Genomic DNA, 24,609 nt, shown 5'->3' on the forward strand with positions numbered 1-24,609 from the left:
TTTAATTAGGAACTTTATAAGCTAATCATGAGCTGAGTCTCATTATTCCTATAACGTGTAGACAGAAATTCATGACTGTAGTGAATGTGGCCATTTTAGCTAATGACTCAATTTTTCTTTTCCTTTTTTTTTTTTTTTTTTTTTTTGAGGCAGGGTCTGGCTCTGTCACCCAGGCTGGAATGCAGTGGCACTATCTCAGCTCACTGCAGCGTCTGCCTGTCTGGCTCATGCCATTCTTCCACCTCAGCCTCAGAGTAGCTGGGACTACAGGTGCTCGCCACCACACCTGGCTCATTTTTGTATTTTTTGTAGAGATGGGGGTCTCACCATGTTGCCCAGGCTGGTCTTGAACTTCTGGGGTCAAGTGATCCACCCACCTCAGCCTCCCAAAGTGCTGGGATTACAGGTGTGAGCCACCATGTCTGGCCTATGACTTGATTTTTCTAAGACTTGTAATGATGTTAATGAGAATAAACAGGGAGACTAGCTTATGTGGTGGTTGTTTTTATATGAGATGCTCTGTAAGATAAGGTTGAGGAAAAGGATTTAAATACAGTGCGGAGAAGGGCAATAATAAAGCAGATGCAGACAGTTCAAACAGAGAACTTCATTATATTTTAAAACCACATAAACAACCACGTCTTTCCCAGGCCCCACTCTCTCACTCCCTTGGGTAATGTCACCACCCCCATGGCTTTACTTATAGTCTACAAAGCCTGGTGACACCCAAACCTGCATTGTCCATGCTGGTCCCACTCAGGAGCCTCAGACTGGGTCCCCTCGCTTCCAGTTCGGTCTCCATAGTCAGAGGCTCCTGTGCTGAACGTGCCCCAACAGAACCCTCCTCTTCCCACCCAAGCAGGCTCTTCCCACGTTTCTCTGGAGCATACATGGCACCGCCTCCCACCCACTGCTGGGTTCCCTCCCCACTCCCTGCCAGGACAGCATCAGGCTCTGGTTGTTCTGTTCCCAAGCATATCACATGTGCCCCTATGTCCATCCCCACTGCCATTGCCCAGGCCGCCATTTCTTGTCGCCCAGGTCATTGTTAAATCTCTAAGTGACCTCCTGTCTGCTGCCCTCCTATCCATTGTTCACACTGCAGCCAGGATAATCTTGCAAGAATGCAAACCTGCTCATGCCACATTCCTTAAAAGAAAGAAAACAGCCCTTTGATATCTTCCCATTTGTTACTCCAAAGCTGAAGTCCAATGTTCTTTTGTTTTCTTGTTTTCTTTTTTCTTTTTTTTCTTTCTTTTTTTTTTTTTTTTTTTTTTTGAGACAGAGTCTCGCTCTTGTTGCCCAAGCTGGAGTGCAGTGGCGTGATCTTGGCTCACTGCAACCTCTGCCTCTCAGGTTCAAGAGATTCTCCTGCCTCAGCCTCCTGAGTAGCCGGGATTACAGGCGCCTGCCACCACACCCAGCTAATTTTTATATTTTTAGTAGAGATGGGATTTCACCATGTTGGCCATGCTGGTCTTGAACTCCTGACCTCAGGTGATCCACCCACCTTGGCCTCCCAAAGTGTGGGGATTACAGGCGTGAGCCACTGCCCCCAGCCTGAAGTTCAATTTTCTTAATGTGACATTCCCATCTGATTCTTCCTCACTGCTGGGGATGGGGTCAGCGGTGGGGGGGTGACTTCTTCCTTCACTCTTCCCTGGCCTTGGGGGTTGAGCCGAGTGCCTACCCTGGCCCAGGGCATTCTATTCCTCTGGACAGGCACACATTTGACCCTGCATGGAGACCGCCTGTTTACAGTGTGCCTTACCCACACCTACAGGTGCACCGAAGCATCCGTTTCCCCATGTCTTTTAAACCAAACTTGACTCCATGCCTCCATCTTGCCAGGTGTGGAGGAAGTTAATGTCATTCACTTTGGGTGTGCTTTTCCCATCCTGAGCCAGTGCCCCAGCCGGAGTGAATAGGAGGAAGCCCCAGTGTCTGAGGGCCACGCTGGGTAATGTCAGGTGCCCTTCTCATGCCCACATTGCTATGGCCAGATCCTAGAATCTTGGCCCAAATGGGAATGCTGATGTCCAAGGTGCAGGTATGTATGTGTATATATGTGTGTATATACATGTATACATATAAAAACTTACATATGCATATGTAAGTCAGGTTCCAACAATGCCATGTATATATATTATATATGTTATATATACATATATGTATATATGTATAAATATGTAAGCTTATATATACACATATAAACATATATAACATACACATATAAAATATAAAAATATAAAACACATATACAAAACATGATATATATATAACATCACAATAGTATTATTTCTCCACATTCCCCACTAATTTTTTTTTTTTTTTTTTTTGAGACAGAGTCTCACTTTGTTGCCCAGACTGGACTGCAGTGGCCCCATCTCAGCTCACTGCAACCTCCACCTCCCGGGTTCAAGAGACTCTCCTGCCTCTGTCTCCCAGCTTGCTGGGACTACAGTTGTATGCCACCACACCTGGCTAATTTTTGTACTTTTAGTAGAGACGGGGTTTCACTATGTTGTCCAGGGTGTCTCGAACTCCTGACCTCAGGTGATCCACCCGCCTCAGACTCCCAAAGCGCTGGGATTACAGACATGAGGCACCGTGCCTGGCCTTCCCCACTAATTTCTATCAATTTACCCCACACTAAAGAGTATTTCTGTTACACGTTCCAAGGATGGTTTTGGGGATTCGTTGCTATGAGCAGACTGCCAGCAACTTCCCGAATCTGCCAGCTGCTTTTCTTCTTTAGAAAGAATATTCTCAAATTGCCCCCAACTAATCAGAGAAAAGAACATTGGCCTTCTTTTCTATCCTTTCTGGCCTTCCTTAACTTTTCCCCCAACCTGAGAAAGAAGCCAAAAATGGGAAGAATTACAGCATGCTGCTCTCCAAGTGGGGAGGGCCTATGTGCCAGAATTTCTAGTTAGAAGGGAGATATTTTCCACTTTATTCTTTAAAAAGAGTGGCATGTTCCTCTTTTAACAAATATTATCTGCTGCTAGCTACTGCCTCACATTTGCATCTGTTGGATAGTCTTTGATATTTTTTCCAGAAACCTTATCTGCTGTCTCAGAAATAAACAATCTTAGAAGCCAGAATTCCTCAGATTTCTTAAGGAGATTGTATCCTACCTGTGGAAATTTAAAAAGAAAAAGATTTAAGTAGGAAACTTAACAGATTTATTGGTTTTTATTACAATCTCTAAAAAACTAGTCATCTTCATGACCAGCCTAGGCAATATGGTGAAACTCCATCTCTTCGAAAAATACAAAAATTAGCTGGGTATGGCGGTGCACACCTGTGGTCCCAGCTAGTTGGGAGGCTGAGGTAGAAGGATTGCCTGAGTTTGGGAGGCTGAGGCCTCAGTAAGCCAAGATCGTGCCACTGCACTCTGGCCTGGGTGACAGAGCGAGACTTGGTCTCAAAAAAAAAAAAAAAAAAAAAGGTAGTCACTAGTCACGTGAAAACTACCATCTTACAACTCTTCCTTCCCAGGACAACCTTTTTGTAAAATCAGGAACCAAGGGTGACAGTCGCCACTTGCCCCAGGCAATGACAGCCAAGGACATTGTCCCTGAATTTGGGTTTCTCTTGGGAAGGGGACATCGGCTGACAGCTTTGTGATGTTGGGAGTACAATCATTTTCAAAACAGCCAGTATTTGAAATTGTGTTTCCCATTCTCCTTTGAGAAAATGTTGTGTTTGTTTTCTATGATATAAACAATCTCATTGTGAAGACTGAAAATATTCAACATGTGATCATCAACACTTATTTCAAGAAAGGGGGAATATTAACAAATCCGGAGCTAAAACATTAGAAGCTGGGAACTGCAGGTGCATGAACTGTAGGAATAGCATCACGGGAGTTCATGTTCCCAAATTTCTAACCTCAAAGCCCAGACAAATGCTCAATGCAGCAGAAATGCTTCTCTTCTCAGGCTATTCCCCTCTGCATTCTGATTAAAGAAGTGTTCTGGAGAACAAGCCGGATGGGAATAAATCTGGTTTTTCGCTTTTCTCTAATTGAATATTGCTTCTGTTTGGAGTCAGTGCCTTTCCCCGCCTGCCCAGCGCCTCCCAGGAAGGGGGTGCGCGGAGCTTCGTGAGCGAGGCTCCAGTGCACCATGGCGACATCGTGCCATAAAAATGTCTTCTCTCATTTTCAAGGTAAACTAATGTTATTGCCACCAGGAAATAGACCACATGAAAACAAACGCCGGGGACCTGGAAGAGTTGCCCAGGCAGTCGCTCTTGTCGATTCCCAAGCTCATTACCCTCCTTAACTAAAGTCAATGGGACGAAACACCCGGCTTCTGCAAAGGCCCCTAAACATGAAGCCTATATATTTAAAATCTGTGACTGTAAATTAACTACACTGAGTCTTCTTCTTGTTCACAATGAATTTTCCATTTTCTGTCTTCTGATAAGTAATGCCTGGTTATCCAGTCCTTGTATCCTGTGTCACAAAATGCTGCTGATCAAGGCTGGGCATGGTGGCTCACGCCTGTAATCCCAGCACTTTGGGAGGCCGAGGTGGGTAGATTACTTGAGTCCAGGAGTTTGAGACCAGCCTGGGCAACATGGCGAGAGCCCCTCTGTACAGAAAATACAAAAATTAGCTGGGCATGGTGATGCGCACCCGTAGTCTCAGCTACTTGGGAAGCTGAGGTGGGTGGATTACTTGAGCCTGGGAGGTGGAGGTTGCAGTGTACCAAGATCGTGCCATTGCACTTCAGCCTGGGAGACAGAGTGAGACCCTGTCTTTCTTTCTTTTTTTTTTTTTTTTTTTTTTGAGATGGAGTCTTGCTCTATCGCCCAGGCTGGAGTGCAGTGGCGTGATCTCGGCTCACTGCAAGCTCCACCTCCTGGCTTCACGCCATTCTCCTGCCTCAGCCTCCCAAGTAGCTGGGACTACAGGCGCCCGCCACCATGCCCGGCTAATTTTTTGTATTTTTAGCAGAGACAGGGTTTCACTGTATTAGCCAGGATAGTCTCGATTTCCTGACCTCGTGATCCGCTCACCTCAGCCTCCCAAAGTGCTGGGATTACAGGCGTGAGCCACTGCAACCAGCCCCGAGACCCTGTCTTAAAAAAAAAAAAAAAAAAAAAAAAAAAAAAAGGTGCTGATCTTGAACTCATTGATGATTTGCAGTGTCGGGGTGAACATCAGTAATCACAAATTTCCCCATGTAGACAGTAAAGTATCAAGTGTCACGGATAACTCGGTGAGAAACATGAGTGTCTGATGGTGCAGGGGTCTGCATGTTTGTGAAATTTCTTTTCTTTCTTTCTTTCTTTTTTTTTTTTTCTTTTTTTGAGACAGAGTCTCACTTTCTTGCCCAGGCTGCAGTGCAGTGGTGTGATCACGGCTCACTACAACCTCCACCTCCCAGATTCAAGCGATTCTCCTGCCTCAGCCTCCTGAGTAGTTTGGATTACAGGCATGTGCTGCCATGCCTGGCTAATTTTTGTATTTTTAGTAGAGACGGGGTTTCACTGTGTTGGCCAGGCTGGTCTTGAACTGCTGACCTTGTGATTTGCCCGCCTCGGCCTCTCGGAGTGCTGAGATTACAGGCGTGAGCCACTGTGCCCGGCCTCATGTCTGTAAAATTTCTAGGGGTCTGGTGGTCTGGGGCATGCCAGGGTGCCCCCTCTGAAGTGAAGAGCCAGCCACTGTACTTTTGGCACCTGCCATCTGTATGAAAGAATCACGTGTTTGGGAGGTCGCTGGATTTTAGAGGCCACAGATGCCACATCTGGATGACACGTTCTGGCCAATTTACTGGGTGACCCCAAAAGCCACTAGCTTGGAGAGGGCCAACAGCCAGAGAAGGCGCTTCAACTCAGCCAGGCTGCGATGCGGTGGCTCTGCCCTCAGCCTATAAGGTCCAGCCTCATGCCATCAGCAGTCACCGGTCTCACCACGTGCACCAGCCCCCAGAAGCACTGGCGTTCAAGGATGCTGTGATGGTTAATTTTGTGTGCCACCCTGATGGGGCCATGGGGTACCTAGACATTTGGTCAAACATGACTCTGGATGTGTCTGTGAGACTGTTTTAGATGAGACGAACATTTGAATCCATTGGCTGTCTGCAATGTGGGAGCCCTCTGGAGGTTCAGGCCTTCCTCATCCGGGTAGGCCTCCGCCAATCAGTTGAACTCCTCCTGCCTGACTGTCTTGGGCTGAGACTTCAGTCTTTTCCTTCCTTCAGACTCAAACAGAAACACCAGCTCTTCCTGGGTCTTGAGCCTGTCGGCTTTCAGACTGCAGCTACACCACCGGCCCTCCTGGTTCTCAGGCCTGCAGACGCCAGCTGCAGCCATACCACCAGCCCTCCTGGACCTCCAGCTTGCTGCCTGCAGACTGGGAATTGTCAGCTCCATAATCATGGGAGCCAATTTCTTATTCAAAGAAATACACACACACACACATACACACACCACACACACACAAACACACACATACACCACACACACCACACAAACACATATACCACACACACACACACACCACACACACACACACACACCATACACATACACCACAAACATACACACCATACACACACCACACAGACATCAAACACAAACACACACATTACACACACACATATACCACCACACACATATACACCACACACACAAACACACACACCACATAAACACATACACCACACACACACATACACACACCACACACACACATACACACACCACACACATACACCACACACACATACACACATTGCCCTAGGCAATGCCAGCCAACACACACATACCACACATAAACACATACACCACACACATACACACACACCACACACATACAAACGCACACATACACACACCTATGCACATACACACACCACACACTTACACACACCACACACACACACAAACACAATACACATACAAACACACACAAACACACACCCACAATAATAATAAAACAATACCACCACATACACATACACCTCACATGCTAATAATATACACACACCCACATACACACACACCACACATACACTCATACAAACACACACATACACACCATGTACATACACACACACACCACACACACACACACCACGCACATACACTACACACCACACAACACACAACACCACAACACACATACACATACACCCCACACACACCATACAGATACACACATAAACACACACAAAGATACACATACACAAACCACACATATACACACATACACCACACACACACCAATACACCACATATACACACACCATAAACACCACACACATACACATATATACACCACACACACATAAACACACAATCACACACCCCACACACACACCACACATACAAACACACAGGCCACACTCCATAGATAATTCTTTTACACACAGACACTTACACACATACCATACACATACACACCACACACACATACACACATCACAGATGCTAATACATAAACATAATAATAAAAATATGCACACACACATATATACACATACATACACCATAATAATATACATTAATAATTCATAATACACACCATACACATACCACACATACAAGGTTACACACACACCATAATACACAATACACACAAACACACACCACACATATACCATAATACATAAACATACATAAACTACATATATACCTTAATAATACATGCCAAGACACACATCCCATTACATACCACATAAAAATACATATACAACCACACCCATACACAGCACACATAAAATAATAAACACCACACACACGTGTATGCACACACACACACCACAAACACATACATGTACACACCACACACACACATACCACACACACATACACCAGACAATAAACACACATACACACATATACACACATGCACACCAACACATGCACACATACACACACCACACCACACACACCACACACACAGACACACGTGTATACACACATACATATACACACATGTACACCAACACATACATACACACACGTGCAAACACACCACATGAACACATGCACGTGCACACGTGCGTGCACACACACACATATTTTCTGTTTCTTTTTCTTTTAACTTTTTTTGAGACAGGGTCTCACTGTTACCCAGGCTGGAGTGCAGTGGTGCGTTCTCAGCTCACTGCAGCCTCAACCTCCTAGACTCAGGTGACCCTCCCACCTCAGCCTCCTGAGTAGCTGGGACCACAGGCATGTTTGAGACCAGCCCAGCCAACGTGGTGAAACAGCATCTCTACTAAAAATACAAAAATTTGCCAGGCATGGTGGCAGGCGCCTGTAATCCAAACTACTCGGGAGGCTGAGGCCGATGCACGAGAATCGCTTAAACCTGGGAGTCGGAGGTTGCTGTGAGCCAAGATCGCACCACTGCCCTCCAGCCTGGGCTCAAGCGATTCTCCTGCCTCAGCCTCCCAAGTAGCTGGGGACCACAGGCACGTGCCACCGTGCCTGGGTAATTTTTATTTTTGTTGTTTTTGTAGACAGGGTCTTGCTATGGTGCCCAGGCTGGTCTCAAACTCCTCGGATCAGGTGATCCTCCCGTCTCAGTCTCCCAAAGTGCTGGGATTACAGGCCTGAGCTACCTTACCCAGCTCAATGCCCCCACTCTTTTTTGGTTTTTTTGTTTGTTTGTTTGTTTTTTGAGAAAAGGTCTCACTCTGTCAGCCAGGCTGGAGTGTACGGCTCACTGCAACCTCCGCCTCCTGGGCTCAAGCAATTCTCCCACCTCAGTCTCCTGAGTACCTGGGACCACAGGTGGACATCAACATTGCCTGGCTAATTTTTTTCTATTTCTTGTTTTTTTCTGGAGACACGGTTTTGTCATGTTGCCCAGGCTGCTTTCAAATTCATGGGCTCAAGCCATCTTCCCCCGTTGGTCCTTCAAAATGCTGGGATTATAGGCGTGAGCCGCCGTGCCTGGCCAAATTTACCTTTTAATCCATGGTTTGCCTCATATTGAGATGGGATTGTAGTAGAACTAGAGGAAGGACAGGCTTTCCTCCAGACCCAGAACTGGAGGCTGGATGCACTGGAGGCTTATAAAGTTTTTAAGGCAGGGCATGGTGACTCCTGTAGTCCCAGCTACTTGGGGGGCTGGGGCAGGAGGATCGCTTACGCTCAGGAGTTCAAGGCTGCAATGAGTATGATCGCAACGTTGCTCTCCAGCCTGGGTGACAAAGAGAGACCCCCTATCTCTTTTTAAAAAGCAAAAAAGGAGGTCTATAAGGAGGCTGGTTTTTATTTGCATCTGTAATAGCTGTGTTCTGCTTGGGGCAGTTCTGAAATTATTTGTGTGTGAAACGGAACACACGGTTGCCGGGCAGGCGGGGGCCAGATTGGAATTATGTGCTTTTTTTTTTTTTTTTTTTTTTTTTTGAGCTGGAGTCTTGTTCTGTTGCCCAGGTGGCAGTGCAGTGGCACAATCTCGGCTCACTGCAACCTCTGCCTCCTGGGTTCAAGCAATTCTACTGCCTCAGCCTCCCAAGTAGCTGAGATTACAGGCAGCACCACCACACCTGGCTGATTTTTGTGTTTAGTAGAGATGCGGTTTCACCACATTGGCCAGGCTGTTCTCGAACTCCTGGCCTCAGGTCATCCACCCACCTCAGCCTCCCAAAGTGCTGGGATTTCCGGTGTGAGCTACCGCGCCTGGACAACACAAAACTTAAAAATGGCTAGAGCTGAGTCATCTCAGAAGGAACAGCCTGAGGAGATGATTTCTGTTCCTATTAACTGGGTCCCTGTTCTTATTCTAAGTCTGGTTCTTCACCTTTCACTATGCTGTGAGCTACTCCACATCCTTCTAGTAAGTTCCAATTTAACTTAAGTTGGTCAGAGCCACTGTCTCTGCCCTTGAACACGTGGTAGCAGATAGACTCACCCCTGGAAGGTGCCTAGTGAATATAAGGAGGCGGCAGTGCAGGGAGCTGTAGCGAGTATCTGGGGGCTGGAGAGTTCATGAGAGGGACACTAAGGGGATGTGATGACCAGAGGGCCACACTGGGCAGCAGGACCAGAGCCTGCAGGGAGGTCTAGGCTGATTCGCCTTGTGGGAGCTACTGCTGGGGTGTTCACAGGGACCTGACTAGGGGCAGCTTCAGCTCAGTGGTGGAGAGAGCACAACAGCATCGAGGTGAGGGCTGAGTGGAAGCAGCAGGTAGAGGGGAGGTACAGACATCGTCTATTTTTTTAAAATTACATTGTAGTCCCAGGACTTTGAGAGGCCAAGGCAGGTAGATAGTTTGAGACCAGCCTGGGCAACAGAGGGAGACGCTATTTCTTTCTTCCCTTTTTTTTTTTCTTTTTGAGATGGAGTCTCGCCCTGTCACCCAGGCTGGAGTGCAATGGTGCAATCTCAGCCCACCGCAACCTCTGGCTCCAGGGTTTAAGCAGTTCTCCTGCCTCAGCCTCCCAAGTAGCTGGGATTACAGGCACCCGCCACCACACCTGGCTATTTTTTGTATTTTTAGTAGAGATGGGGTTTCACCATGTTGGCCAGACAGGTCTCGAGGAGACCCTGTTTCTACAAAATAATACAAAATATTAACGGGGCATGGTGGTACGTGCCTGTTGTCCCAGCTACATGAGAGGCTGAGGTGAGAGGATCCCCTGAGCCTGGGAAAGTCGAGCTGCAGTGAGCTGTGATTGGGCCACTGCACTCCAGCCTGGGTGACAGAGCGAGATCCTGTCTCAAAAAATATATATATTTATTTATTTGATTGTCAATTAAATTTGTGTATATTTATGGTCTGCAACATGGTGTTCTGAAAGATGTACAGTAGTTCCCCCTTATCTCTGGGAGACACGTCCCAAGATCCCCAGTGGATGCTGGAACCGCAGCTAATTCTTAACCCCATATGCAATATGCTTTGTCCTACACATACATACTGAAGACAAAGTTTCATCCTTTAATTAGGCACTGTAAGAAGTTAGCAACAATAACTAGTTAAAATAGAATAGTTACAGCAATATACTGTAATCAAAGTTGTGTGAATGTGCTCTCTCTCTCTCCCTTTCTCAGTATATCTTCTTGCACTGTGCTCACCTATTTTCAGACCAAGGTTGACTGCAGGTAACTAAAACCACAGGAAGCAAAGGTGTGCTTAAGGGACAGCGACTGTACATTGTGGAATGGCCAAATCAAGCTAAGTAACACTTAATAAATCTGCTGCCACACACTCTTATTTATTTATTTATTTATTTATTTATTTATTTATTTATTTATTTTGAGATGGAGTATCGCTCTGTTGCCCAGGCTGGAGTGCAGTGGCGTGATCTCAGTTCACTGCAAGCTCCGCCTCCCGGGTTCACGCCATTCTCCTGCCTCAACCTCCCAAGCAGCTGGGACTACAGGCGCTTGCCACCATGTCTGGCTAATTTTTTGTATTTTTAGTAGAGACGGGGTTTCACCGTGTTCGATCTCCCGACCTCGTGATCCACCCACCTCGGCCTCCCAAAGTGCTGGGATTACAGGCGTGAGCCACTGCGCCCAGCCCTTTTTTTTTTTTAACCACACACACTTATCATTTTTTTTTTTTTTGGTGGTGAGAACACTTAAAATCTACTCTCTTGACCGGGTGCTGTGGCTCACACTTGTAATCCTAGCACTTTGGGAGGACGAGGTGGGAGGATCACCTGAGATTAGGAGTTTGAGACCAGCCTGGCCAACATGGCGAAACCCCGTCTCTACTAAAAATACGAAAATTAGCCGGGCCTGGTGGCACATACCTGTAATCTCAGCTACTCAGAAAGTTGAGGAAAGAGAATCGCTTGAACCCGGGAGGTGGAGGCTGCAGTGAGCCGAGATCACATTACTGCACTCCAGCCTACACGATGGGAGTGAAACTCCGTCTCAAAAAATAAAATAAAATAAAATAAAATTTAAAAAAATCTACTCTCTTAGCAATTTTTTTTTTTTTTTTGAGACGGAGTCTTGTTCTGTCACCCAGGCTGGAGTGCAGTGGTGCAATCTCTTTATTAATTAATTAATTAATTAATTTATTTATTTATTTATTTAAGACAAGGTCTCGCTCTGTTGCCCAGGCTGGAGTGCAGTGATGTGATCTTGGCTCACTGCAATCTCCACCTCCTGGGCTCAAGCAGTTCTCCTGCCTCAGCCTCCCAAGTAGCTGGGATTACAGGCATGCGCCACCACACCTGGCTAATTTTTTTTTTTTTGTATTTTTAGTAGAGACAGGGTTTTTCTATGTTGGCCAGGTTGGTCTCGAACTTCTGACTTCAAGTGATCCTCCTGCCTCGGCCTCTCAGACTGCTGGGATTACAGGCATAAGCCACCTCACCTGGCCTCTTAGCAATTTTTAAGAATACACTATGTTATTGGCTGGGCATGGTGGCTCACGTCTATAATCTCAGCACTTTGGGATCTCTTGAACTTATTTTTCTTAGCTGAAATTTTGTATTCTTCTTTAGAAATTGTCTTGCCTTTCCATTTTATTTATTTCTTTATTTTAAGACAGCATCTTGCTATGTTGCGTAGGCTGGTCTGGAACTCCTAGGCTTCAAGCCATCGTTTCACCTTAACCTTTCTAGTAGCTGGGACCACAGGCAAGCACCACTGTGCCTGGAATGAAATTTTTTGTCCTTGGACCGACATTTCCCCAACCTTCCCAGCAGCTCCTGGTAAATACCATTCTCCTCTCTGCTTCTGTGAATCCGACTATTTTAGATTCCACGTGTGAGCGAGATGATGCGTTCTTTGTCTATCTGTGCCTGGCTTATTTGACTTAACATAATGTCCTCCGGGTTCATCCACGTCGTCGTAAATGACAGGATTCTCTTCTTTTTTAGGGCTGAATAGTAATCCATGTATAAATGCCACATCTTCTTTACCCATTCATCTACTGATGGGCATTGAAGTGGGCTCCATATCTTGGCTATTGTGAATAGTGCTGCAGTGGACGTGGGAATGCAGATGTGTCTTCAGCAGACTGATTTGATTTCCTTTCCTTCAGATATATACCCAGTAGTGGGATTAGAGCATGATATGGTTTGGCTGTGTCTCCACCCAAATCTCATCTTGAATTGTAGTTCCCACAATCCCCACATGTCGTGGGAGGGACCCAGTGGGAGTAATTGAATCATGGGGGCAGCTACCTCCATGCCATTCTTGTGATAGCGAGTTTTCATGAGATATGATGGTTTCATAAGGGACTTTTCCCCCTTTGCTTGTCTCTCATTCTGCCTCCTGCAGCCCTGTGAAGAGGTGCCTTCCACCATGATTGTAAGTTTCCTGAGGACTCCCCAGCCATGTGGAACTGTGAGTCACTTATACTTCTTTTCTTTGTAAATTACCCAATCTCAGGTGGGTGGGTAATTTCTTTATAAATTACAAAGTGTGAGAATGGACTAACACAGAGCATGTGGTAGTTCTATTTTTAATTTTTTTGAGGAACCTCCACACTATTTTCCATAATGGCTATACTAATTTACATTCCCATCAGAAAATATCTTGATTAACATATTGGTTGAGCTGCTTTCACATAGATCAGATGACGGTGACTTAGACAAGACAGAAGGTTGATTTTTCTTGCATGTAAAAGCCCAAGCAGACTTAGGTGGGGCTGTGGGGTGAGTGGCTCTGTTGCCTGAGGTCAGCCTGCATGCAGCCCGCCTCCTCCACATGGCTCTGCTGTGTTCAGGGTGCTGTCTTCATCTGCATGGTCAAAGACAGCCCACTTGTTCATGTACATGCTGCAGTGTTTAGAAAGGGAAAGGGGTCAAGGACAAGCAGTGTCTTTTCAGATGCATCCTGGGAGCTCAGCAGCATGGCCACACCGGCCAGTGAGAGAGTCTGGCCTTTGTAGTCACCAGTGTGTGGCCAACCAAACCCAGGGAGCTTCAGTTCCAAAAGAAAAAAGGGAACTGGATGACAGGGAACCAGCAGCAGTGGCTGCCACAGACAGCTCTGCCGAGCTGGGAGGAAACTGGAGGAGTGGAGAGGGCAGAGAGGCAGAGGGGAGTGGTTGAGAGAGACACTGAGGTCCCAGGGAGAGATCTCAGAGAAAGTGGGCAACGTAGGGCACAGACGGAGACCTTGGCCTTGGATAGGAGGAAGGCGGGAAGCAGGAAAGAATGGAAAATACAATGAGGTTTGTGGGTCTGGTAGCCACCAGTAACAGCCATTTTCTGTGTAAGATAGGAAACCGAGTCTTCTGCTGTGATTGAGTGGGGGTGGGGGCAGGGAGCGGCTTGGTGTCTGAGAAGCGGGGACAGTCTGAAACAGTCCTTGCTGAGAGGGGTGATCAGGACCTACGTGGTGGTGGTGGGACGCCACCCTGGGAATCTCAGCAAAGCTTAGTGGGATTGAGGGGCAGGTGAAGTTGGTAACCACGGTATATCATAGCCCTGATCTTGGGGGCTGGAAGATTTCAGTTAGGGATGCAAAGTAATCCAAGTACGGGTTTTGAGAAAGCAGACAGTTGAGTTTCTCCAGTCAAAGTCCCTATGAGGACAGAAATGAGGATGCTTTCACTGAGTGATGACACAATTATTTCAGTACGTCTCCCAGAGTGAGGTAGAAGAAAACGCTTCATGTTTGCAATAATAGATCTGGGGAAAAGGACTGATGAGAACCAACATTTCCATGAAGTCACACTGACATTTTTTCTTCATTAGACTTTGTCAACCAACACATGCGTTTTTCTGAACAGCAAGCATCATTCACGAATGCAGAACAAAACCAGATAGGTTTCGTTGGTTTCAGAAAGACATGGCGAGATGAGCAGCAGGCAGCTTGCTCGTTCTGTGCAGTGGAGGAGGAAGAGGCTGGGCCCCTGCTGTGTGGGGGCAGCCCGGGAAGGACGCGGTCACAGACTTGGGTCATCAGTAATTAGTGAGCGTCACGGGTAAAGAGTTTTATGGTCAGTAATAGTTTTCTGTAAATGAAAATTGCTTCTCCTCACTGGGCAATTTAGTTATATCTAAGTTAATCCAGGAAAGTCTTATTCATATTAACTATGACACATATGAGTCAATGAGTGTCACCCGGAGACTTAAAGTGGAACGGTGTCCTTTCAGTTCTAGGACAGCTGGCTGCAGCGGCTGGGTGTTTGCAGGTTGTTTGTGCTGTTTCAGCCATCTCCAGGTGAGGCTAACGGGTAACAGTTGGTAGGACTGGAGTCGAGGGCGGTATCTTCCAATCTCCTCCCAGATTGAACCAAGTTCATCACCTGCATGTCATGTACAGCTGGAAGGCTTTCCTTTCCCTCATGGGCAATTTGTTTACTCATTTAGTTTCCACATAGAACCGGGTTCTGAAGAAGTGATGATTAGAGTCACAGCAACAACTTTAATGATGACAGCGACTTTTTTCCTTCAATTACGTCCCCAATGAGGTCTTTGGTAATTTTCCACAGGGAGATTAGTAAGGGAGAGGAAAACTTTCACCTGCTTTTAAAATGTATTCTGAAGTCCAAATATCTTCATGAATCTGAGCCTGTATTTTGTAGCATGTGGGTTTTTCCCAGAAAGGCTTAGAAGAGCAACAACAAAAATGTTGCCTATTGAAGCGCAGTAGAACATATACTATTTACCTTTAAACCAAGCCGGAGAATGACTGTCCACGTACTCCTGCGGCAGGAGGTGCTCCTGGGCATCCCTACATGGCGACTGGGCAGCCCTGCAAGGCGTCCCCGGGAGACGCACACAAGCAGTTTACTCTCCAGCTCTGCCCTGTCTTTTGTCCTCAGCTGGGCCGTTTACTGATGATAATAGCACCATGCATTTATATAGTAACTTAGAATTCCATCACAGTGCCGCAGCAGTGTACGATATTTGTGTTGGGGGAAGAATATGACAATCACCATTTTACTATGGACGCAGTGACTCCAGCCATTCATTTCTTGGGGAAAATTAAGCAAACTGCCTCAAGTCTCCAAGTAGGGAATGGAAAACTTGTGTCAGTGGAGTGTGAATTAATCTATTTGCCGGACGCTATGTATTTCACTGGCTGCATTAACAGTACACATGAATCATGTGTAGATTTTTGTTTGTTTGTTTTTGGAGACGGAGTCTTGCTCTGTCACCCAGGCTGGAGTGCAGTGGCACGATCTTGGCTCACTGCAACCTCCAACTCCCGGGTTCAAGAAATTCTCCTGCCTCAGCCTCCCGGGTAGCTGCAATTAAAGGCGGGCGCCACCACACCCAGCTAATTTTTGTATTTTAGTAGAGACGGGGTTTCACCATGTTGGCCAGGCTCATCTCAAACTCCTGACCTCAAGTGATCCTCCTGCCTCGGCCTCCCAAAGTGCTGGGATTACAGGCATGAGCCATCGCACCTGGCCTCTGCCTACTCTCTAACTGTTCTGAGCCGACTTCCACCAGCTTTGCCCAGGGACAGCAATGCCTGTCTCAAGCCATGCAGGGGCACAGATCAATCAGCGTCAACTCCTGCCCAGCCTAGAGGTGTGGGAAGGTATAGCCCAGGGTCTACCTTTGACCATTGGTGGACAGGAGCTAGTAGATACACTCTTTTGCTGTCTTTCCCCAGGAGAACAGTTCTCAGACTATTTTCATAAGGCTCCTCTGAGGGTCCTGGCAAACGGATCCGCCTGGCTAACTCAGTAACAATCCTTGTAATGGCTTTTTTGATTGTATCTTCCACCCTCACTTGTGCTTCCTGGGCTTACACACCCATCTACTCTGCCTTCAGCAGACCTTTCTAGGCTCTGCCTAGACAGAGAGTCACTTTAGTTTATTAAGAAAAAATCCACTTAATTGCTACTTCTAACAACACTTAATTTCCTACCCACAAAAAATTAAATTTTAATATTTCATAACCAGTTCATCAATTATGCTTCAGCGTCTCATAATAACACCTGCTGGAATTTTGCCTGGAATGATTAAATAGCATATCTACCTATGAACCATGCAGGGCAGGGTGGGGCAGTGGAAAGAAGATGGACTTTGAGGTTTCCAGGCCAGCCCCACTCGTTACTAAATATGTGTTCTCGGGCAACTCACTTAACCTCTCTGAGTCTTTCTCAGCCGCATGTGTGAAATGGCCGTAATACAATAAAACTAGAAATTAATGACAACTGGAAAAGCAAAAAATCTTTCACCTGGAAATTTAAAAGCCTCTAATAACTCTTAAGTCAATAAAGAAATATAAAACAAAGTTCAGCCGGGCGCGGTGGCTCACGCCTGTAATCTCAGCACTTTGGGAGGCCGAGACGGGAGGATCACAAGGTCAGGAGATCGAGACCATCCTGACTAACACGGTGAAACCCCATCTCTACTAAAAATACAAAAAATTAGCCAGGCGTGGTGGCGGGTGCCTGTAGTCCCAGCTACTCGGGAGGCTGAGGCAGGAGAATGGTGGGAACCCGGGGGACGGAGCTTGCAGTGAGCCGAGATCGCGCCACTGCACTCCAGCCTGGGCGACAGAGCAAGACTCCACCTCAAAAAAAAAACAAAGTTCAGAATGTCTCGAAAATAAAGACGAGGCTGGGCGTGGTGACTCACGCCTGTAATCCCAGCACTTTGGGAGACTGAGGCAGGTAGATCGTGAGGTTAGGGGTTCGAGACCAGCCTGACCAACATGGTGAAACCCCAGATGGAGACCATCCTGACTAACACGGTGAAACCCCATCTCTACTAAAAACACAAAAATTAGCCGGGAGTGGTGGCGCACGCCTATAATCCCAACTACTCAGGAGGCTGAGGCAGGAGAATCACTTGAACCTGGGAGGTGGAGGTTGCAGTGAGCCGAGATCATGCCACTGCACTGCAGCCTTGGCGACAGAGACTCCGTCTCAAAAATAAAAATAAAAATAAGGGAAGGATGAAAACACAACACATCAAAATGTATGTGATGGAAAGCTAAAACAGGAAAATTATAACTTTTAATACTTGTATCAGTAAAAATTTAAAAATAAAAATGAGTGAGTTAAACACCCAACACAAAATAGAAATAGAAAACAGACATACAAGAGAGGACAAAAGTTTACTCCTTTGAAAATTCAAAGAAAATGGACAACCATTTTCTTTGATTGCTCAAGGAAAAAAGAGATGAAAACATAAATAAGAATAAGAATGAAAAAAGGACAAAAGTACAAAATCAGAAAAATGTAAAATATTTATAGTAAGAGAAGATGATAAAAACTTTAAGCCAGTAAACATGAAAACATAGGTTAAATGGGTAAAATCCTAGAAAAAATTTAAACTTGTCAAAACTAACTAGAGAAGAAATAGGAAGTGCAATGCTCCCTGTTAATTGTAGCACAGTCCCCACAAGAATATCAGATGGTTTTTTCTGCAACTGGACAAGTTGATTATAAAAGTCCTTTAGAAGAAGAAAGGAGCAAAGAATTGTCAGGAAAACTCCATCCCAAAAAACAAATGAAATACTTAGGGATTGGCTAGCCTACTATAACGCCTCTGTAGTTAAATCTATATGGGCTGGGCACATGGCTCATGCCTCTAATCTCAGAACTTTGGGAGGCCGAGGTAGGAGGACCACTTGAGCTCAGAAGTTCAAGATCAGTCTAGGCAATGTAGCGAGATCTCGTCTCTATTACAATTCAAAAAATTTAGCAAGGTGTGGTGGTACAGATCTGTAGTCCCAGCTATTTGGGAAGCTGAGGTGGGAGGATCGCTTGAGCCTGGGAGATGGAGGCTGCAGTGAGCCCTGATCATGCCACTGCACTCCAGCCTGGGCAACAGAAGGCGATCCTGTCTCAAAACAACAAACAAAAAACCCCAGTTTGGTATTGATATGTGCACATATGCACAGACAGATCAAACAATAGGAAATCCAGAAATAGACCCAACTGAACATAGAAATTCAATATACTATTAAGTTGACATCTCAAATCAGTGGGAAAATTTTAATACATGGTATTAAAATACGAAGAAATACAAAATTGAGTCCTTTATTTATTTATTTATTTATTTTGAGATGGAGTCTTGCCCTGTCGCCCAGGCTGGAGTGCAGTGGTGCGATCTTGGCTCACTGCAAGCTCCGCCTCCCAGGTTCATGCTCTTCTCCCGCCTCAGCCTCCCTAGTAGCTGGGATTAGAGGCATGCGCCACCATGCCCAGCTAATTTTTGTATTTTTCGTAGAGATGGGGTTGGCCAGGATGGTCTCCATCTCTTGACCTCGTGATCTGCCCGCCTCAGCCTCCCAAAGTGCTGGAATTACAGCCGTGAGCCACCGGACCTGGCCGCATTGAGCCCATTCTTACACCGTACAACAGAATCAAGTCCAAATGGATCACATATTTAGATGTAAAATAAGGAAAACTTGGAGAAATTACTGTATAACTTACAAAGAAACTTTCCTATGACTCAATTTCCAGAAACAATAAGGAAAAGGATTGATAAATATGTTTACATAAAAATATAAAATTCGGCCGGACGTGGTGGCTCTTATGTGTAATCCCAGCACTTTGAAAGGCCAAGGCGGGTGATCACCTGAGGTCAGGAGTTCAAGACCAGCCTGGTCAACATGGTGAAACCCCATCTCTACTAAAAATACAATTAGCCATGTGTGGCAGTGTGCGCCTGTAGTCCCAGCTAGTCGGCAAGCTGAGGCAGGAGGATCACTTGAACTGAGGAGGTGGAGGTTGCAGTGAGCCAAGATTTTGCCACTGTACTCCAGCCTGGGCAATAGAGTGAGGCTCCGTCTCAAAAAAAATATGCTAAGAGGCCAGGCGTGGTGGCTCACGCCTGTAGTCCCAGCTACTTGGGAGGCTGAGGCAGGAGAACGGCATGAACCCGTGAGGTGGAGGTTGCAGTGAGCCGAGATCGCACCACTGCACTCCAGCCTGGGCAAGAGCGAGACTCTGTCTCAAAAAAAAAAAAAAAAAAAAAAAAAAAAAAAAAAAAAAAAAAAAAAAAAAAAATATATATATATATATATATATGTATGTATGCATGCTACGTAAAAAAACAAAGTAAGAAAAACATTTACAAAAGGATTTATATTTTAGGTTAAGCCATTTGAAATTTGACCATTTTTGACGTAACAAAATGGCAATTTCATAGGCTTCAACTTAATACCTAATATTCAAAGAGCGCCTAAAAATAAAATGGGGACTATCTCCATAGAAGAATGGACTAGAGACATGAACACACTCTTTACAAAATAAAAATGCAATGACTTTTAACCATATGACAAGATGCTGAAGCAACTCCTAAGATTCTATCCCAAAGATACCTTGCAAAAATGCTCAAAAGATATGTACAAAAGCAATTTAGTACAGCACTGTGTGTGATAGCAAGAGTGGAAACAACTCAGACGTCTTGATATCTGATAGAGTGAGTCCTCCAACTCTGACCTCTTCTCTCCACAATGATCTTGGATATTCTTAGATTTTTGCATTTCCATGTATGTTATAAAATCTGTTTTTCTTTTTTTTTTTGAGATGGAGTTTCACTCTTGCCACCCAGGCTGGAGTGCAATGGTATGATCTTGAAAAATCTGTTTTTCAACTTACCCAGACACTCAGTCTTATTGAGTTTTGTATCGGGATTAAATTGAATCTGCAGATCAATTTGGGCAGAATTGGCATCTTTATAAAATTGAGTATTCAAACTATAAACATTTATTTAGATCTTCTTTAATTGATCTCAATGTTTTATAGTTTTCTATGTAGACATCTTTAAAAATCTTTTCTTAGATTTATTATATGTTTTTTGGTTTGTTTGTTTTTTGTTTTTTTGTTTTGAGACATAGTCTTACTCTGTTGCCCAGGCTGGAGTGCAGTGGCGTGATCTCGGTTCACTGAAAACTCTGCCTTTGGGTTCAAGCAATTCTCCTGCCTCAGCCTCCTGGGTAGCTGGGATTACAGGCGTGCACCACCACACCAGGCTGATTTTTGTATTTTTAATAGAGACAGGGTTACACCATGTTGACCAGGCTGCTTTCGAACTCCTGGCCTCAGGCCATCCATCTGCCTTGGCCTCATGAAGTGCTGGGATAACAGGCGTGAGCCCACCGGGCCCAGCCTACTCTGTTTTTTATTTTCTTTGAAACTATTATAGGCTGGGCGCAGTGACGCATGCCTGTAATTCCAGCACTTCGGGAGCCTGAGGCAGGAGGATTGCTTGAGTTCAGGAGATCAAGACCAGCCTTAGCAACATGACAAAACCCTATCTCTACAATAAAATACAAAAATTATCCAGGCATGGTGGTGCATGCCTGCAGTCCCAGCTACTCAGGAGGCCGAGATGAGAGGATCACTTAAACCTGGGAAGCGGAGGTTCCAGTGAGCTGAGATCACGCCACTGCACACCAGCCTGGGTGACAGAGTGAGTCCCTGTCTCAAAAAAAAAAGAAAAGAAAAGAAAAGAAACTATTATAATGATATCTTATCTTTAGATTTCATTTTGTCTTTGTGACTGGATTTAGAAATATAATTTTTATACCCTGACTTTGCATTTGGTAATCTTGGTAAATTCACTTATTAATTCAAATAGTTTATCAGTATATTTAAAAGCTTTTGTTCCCAACCAATCATGAGGTCTATGAATAATGACTGCCTTCTGCTTTTAAAGCAAAATAAAGATACGAATCTTCATATCTTTGTTTTTCTCCACTTACTGCATTGGCTGGTACCTACAATATTTACTGTAGGATTCTTTGATATACTAGAATTTGTGAGCCACCACACCTGGCCTCTACCTCTCGCTTTGAATCAGGAGACCCTGGACTTACTCCTAATTGGGCTTTGGATGTCCAACCCTGCCTGGGGCTGGGGGACACTGCTAACCTGGGAGGCAACTTATTTGGCCACACATCTGAGGTATGTTCTCCAATTCACTTGATCACAACTAAACCTGATGTTGACATTGCCGTCTTCCTGACTCTGTGCCTCCTTTGGGATGGAACTTGGAAGAGAAGTTTCACACACTTATTACAAGAAGTTGGAAGCCCTCAACACTTAAAATAAGAAAGGTAATGAAATGCACGTGTGCTGGGAGGTGCCACTCACACAGGCCTACTTTGTACTCCTGCATCAGCCGCACCTTCATTCCCGGCACCCCCACCCTCCAGAGTCTCCACCAGCGTCAGCCAGTGAGGCCTCCCCCATCCCCCACTCCCGACTCAAGTCTCCCCGGTCCACACCTTCTTCATGCGGCCAGGATTTGGAGCTCGGCTAGTGGAGACTACACATTCTTTTCCAGCGTACGAGGAACGTTCCTAAAAACTGACTCTATTTTTAGGCTGTAAAGAAATCTCAGTAAATTTCATGGAATTGATATCATACATACCATATTCTCTAAACATTATGTAATGAACTCAGAAGGTTTTTTTTTTCTTTTAACAGAGCTTTAGAAAAAAGACCACAATTCTAATAATATACAAGATAGCATAGAAATAAAAATAGAAATGATTCCTTTGCATCTACTTTCTTGCCATTGTTATGAGTTTCTGGGAGGCAGGGGAGTGGAGAAGATGATGTGCTGAGGTCCTGTCTAGCGCTTAAAATGTTTGACTCTTGGTCAGGCACAGTGGCTCATGCCTGTAATCCCAACATGGGGAGGCTAAGGTGGGAGGATCTCTTGAAGCCAGGAGTTTGAGTCCAGTCTGGGCAACATTTCCAGACCTCATCTCTACAAAAAATACAAAAATTAGCTGGGCATGATGGCACCTGCCTGTAGTGCTGACTACTCAGGAGGTCAAGGCAGGAGGATTGCTTGAGTCCAGGGGGTCAAGGCTGCAGTGAGCCGTGATCACACCACTGTGCTCCAGCCTGGGCGACAGAGTGAGACCCTGTCTCAAAAAACAAAACAAAACAAAACAAAAAAGCAAATGCTTGACTCTCTTATTTAAATCCTTAAATCATTCGCTTGGAGGATCTGTTCTTTGACGGTGCTGAGAGCTGTCCCCTCCCGCGTGTGTCTCCCCACGTTTCTCCTGCCGTCTTAGCAGAGCCCTCCTCCCACGTCGCCCCATTACCGCAGCCCACGCGGGGCCGTCAGCTTTGTCAACTTTCGTCTGGCTAATTTCACTGGAGGCGCCTCTTTATTTGGAATTTTTATAAACTTGTTTTGTTCATAGCTTCCGACTCACCATGTATTCCATCCTCCCCCACAGGCCAAATGGAAATGGAGCCTTTTATGAAGTTTCCCTCTTTTTAAGCTGGAAAGTTGGCAGTGACGTGGTTTCGAAGTGAGTCGGAAAGTCTGGGTTGGGCTGGCAACATCGCCCCGAAGATGAGGGCCGTTTACAAGTTTGTTTATAAAAAGTGGGGGAGCTGGGGCTGTGTTCTCTTGGCGCTGTGCTGGGATTCTGACCACTCGAAGATGAAGCCTCATCCCAGCAGTGCTTGCTAGTGCCTCCTTCAGGGACCAACCCTATCAAGTGGGAAGGCATGAAGTGCAAGAAATCAGCATTCCCAGAGGCAGGTCAGCTTTCATTCTGTCATATTCGGTTTCCTTAACTTCCCTCCTAACAGGCTACCTCGGAAGCAAATGTTTCCCAGCACTGTCCCCTTCTAGAAAGACCTTGTATGAGAACCTTATCTTTGCACGGAGTGTGGAGACCGCTGTTAGGGCAGACGGGATGGATTTGACCAACACCCAGGTCACAAACCAGTGATGATGGAGAGACGAATTCCATGAGCTAGCCAGGGCGCAGTGGGACAGAGAGAGCCTGGCTCCTTACTTACAACAGCTTCTTGGAGCAAGGAATCTTGGACAAAAAAATAAAAGCACTAGATTGTTCAAGGCTATTTGTTCGACTCTCCATCTAACTCTGTTCTGGGTTCCAGAGACACCAACGTACACAAGACTCACTCCATATGTCCCAGGAGTCCATGGCCTACCCAGGAAGGCCGAGAGGGGAAGGAAGACCTGTTCTGGGAGGCTGAATCACTGAGCTGTGGGCAGGCACCTGAGGAGAGCAAAGCCAGGGCAGACCCCAGGGAGGGGAACTGAGCTGAGCCTGGCAAGACGAACCCCAGCTTGCCCTCCTCCATGGAGAGTGGTGAGGAGGCCCACAAAGGGCCTAGAAATGTTCATCATGGAGCTTGGGAGAGAGGGAGAGAGGGGCCACTCAAACTGTGTATGCCGGTATCACCATTATAATTGCCTACACTTTACAAAAAGGCAAAACTGTACAAAACTGTCACTTTCTGAAAAGGAGACAGAATTCTGAGGTGGGGATTCCACCCAAGTACGGTCAGGCTCAGCTGCTGGTGGGAAGCCTCTCCAAAATGAGTTTAAGGCCACAGGCCTTGGATGCTGGGCAGAGAGCAGAGACTGCTGGGCACCCTGGTGCCACAGGATACAGGAAGATTCTCCCCCGACAGCCCCTTCCATGAACACCCTGGCACCTGCCCTGCATGGTCCTGCTTCTGGGAACCTTTTTTTTTTTTTTTTTGAGACGGAGTCCCACTCTTGTCGCCCAGGCAGTGGCACTGTCTCGGCTCGCTGCAACCTCTGCCTCCTGGGTTCAAGCATTTCTCCTGCCTCAGCCTCCCAAGTAGCTGGGATTAGAGGTGCCCCCATCACACTCATGTGTCTCTGTGTTGTCATTTAACGTCAGTGCAAGGCCTCTGATCAGCTATATTGAAATAATATATTACATATAATAATATTGAAATAGTTATCATGGGAATATAGAAAATCACTTGT

At 45.8% G+C, this 24,609-nt stretch overlaps 1 long non-coding RNA gene across 1 annotated transcript; it reads left to right on the forward strand.

Annotated features, from left to right (window-relative positions):
- Positions 1-12,441: 12,441 nt before the first annotated feature.
- Positions 12,442-24,381, forward strand: LOC103877559. The gene is made up of 3 exons (XR_637312.3): positions 12,442-13,285; positions 23,069-23,143; positions 23,430-24,381. It is a non-coding gene; the product is annotated as an uncharacterized LOC103877559 (long non-coding RNA).
- The last annotated feature ends 228 nt before the right edge of the window (positions 24,382-24,609 follow it).

The sequence above is a fragment of the Papio anubis genome, chromosome 1 (genome assembly GCF_008728515.1).
Source record: "Papio anubis isolate 15944 chromosome 1, Panubis1.0, whole genome shotgun sequence".
NCBI classification, from domain to species: Eukaryota; Metazoa; Chordata; class Mammalia; order Primates; family Cercopithecidae; genus Papio; species Papio anubis.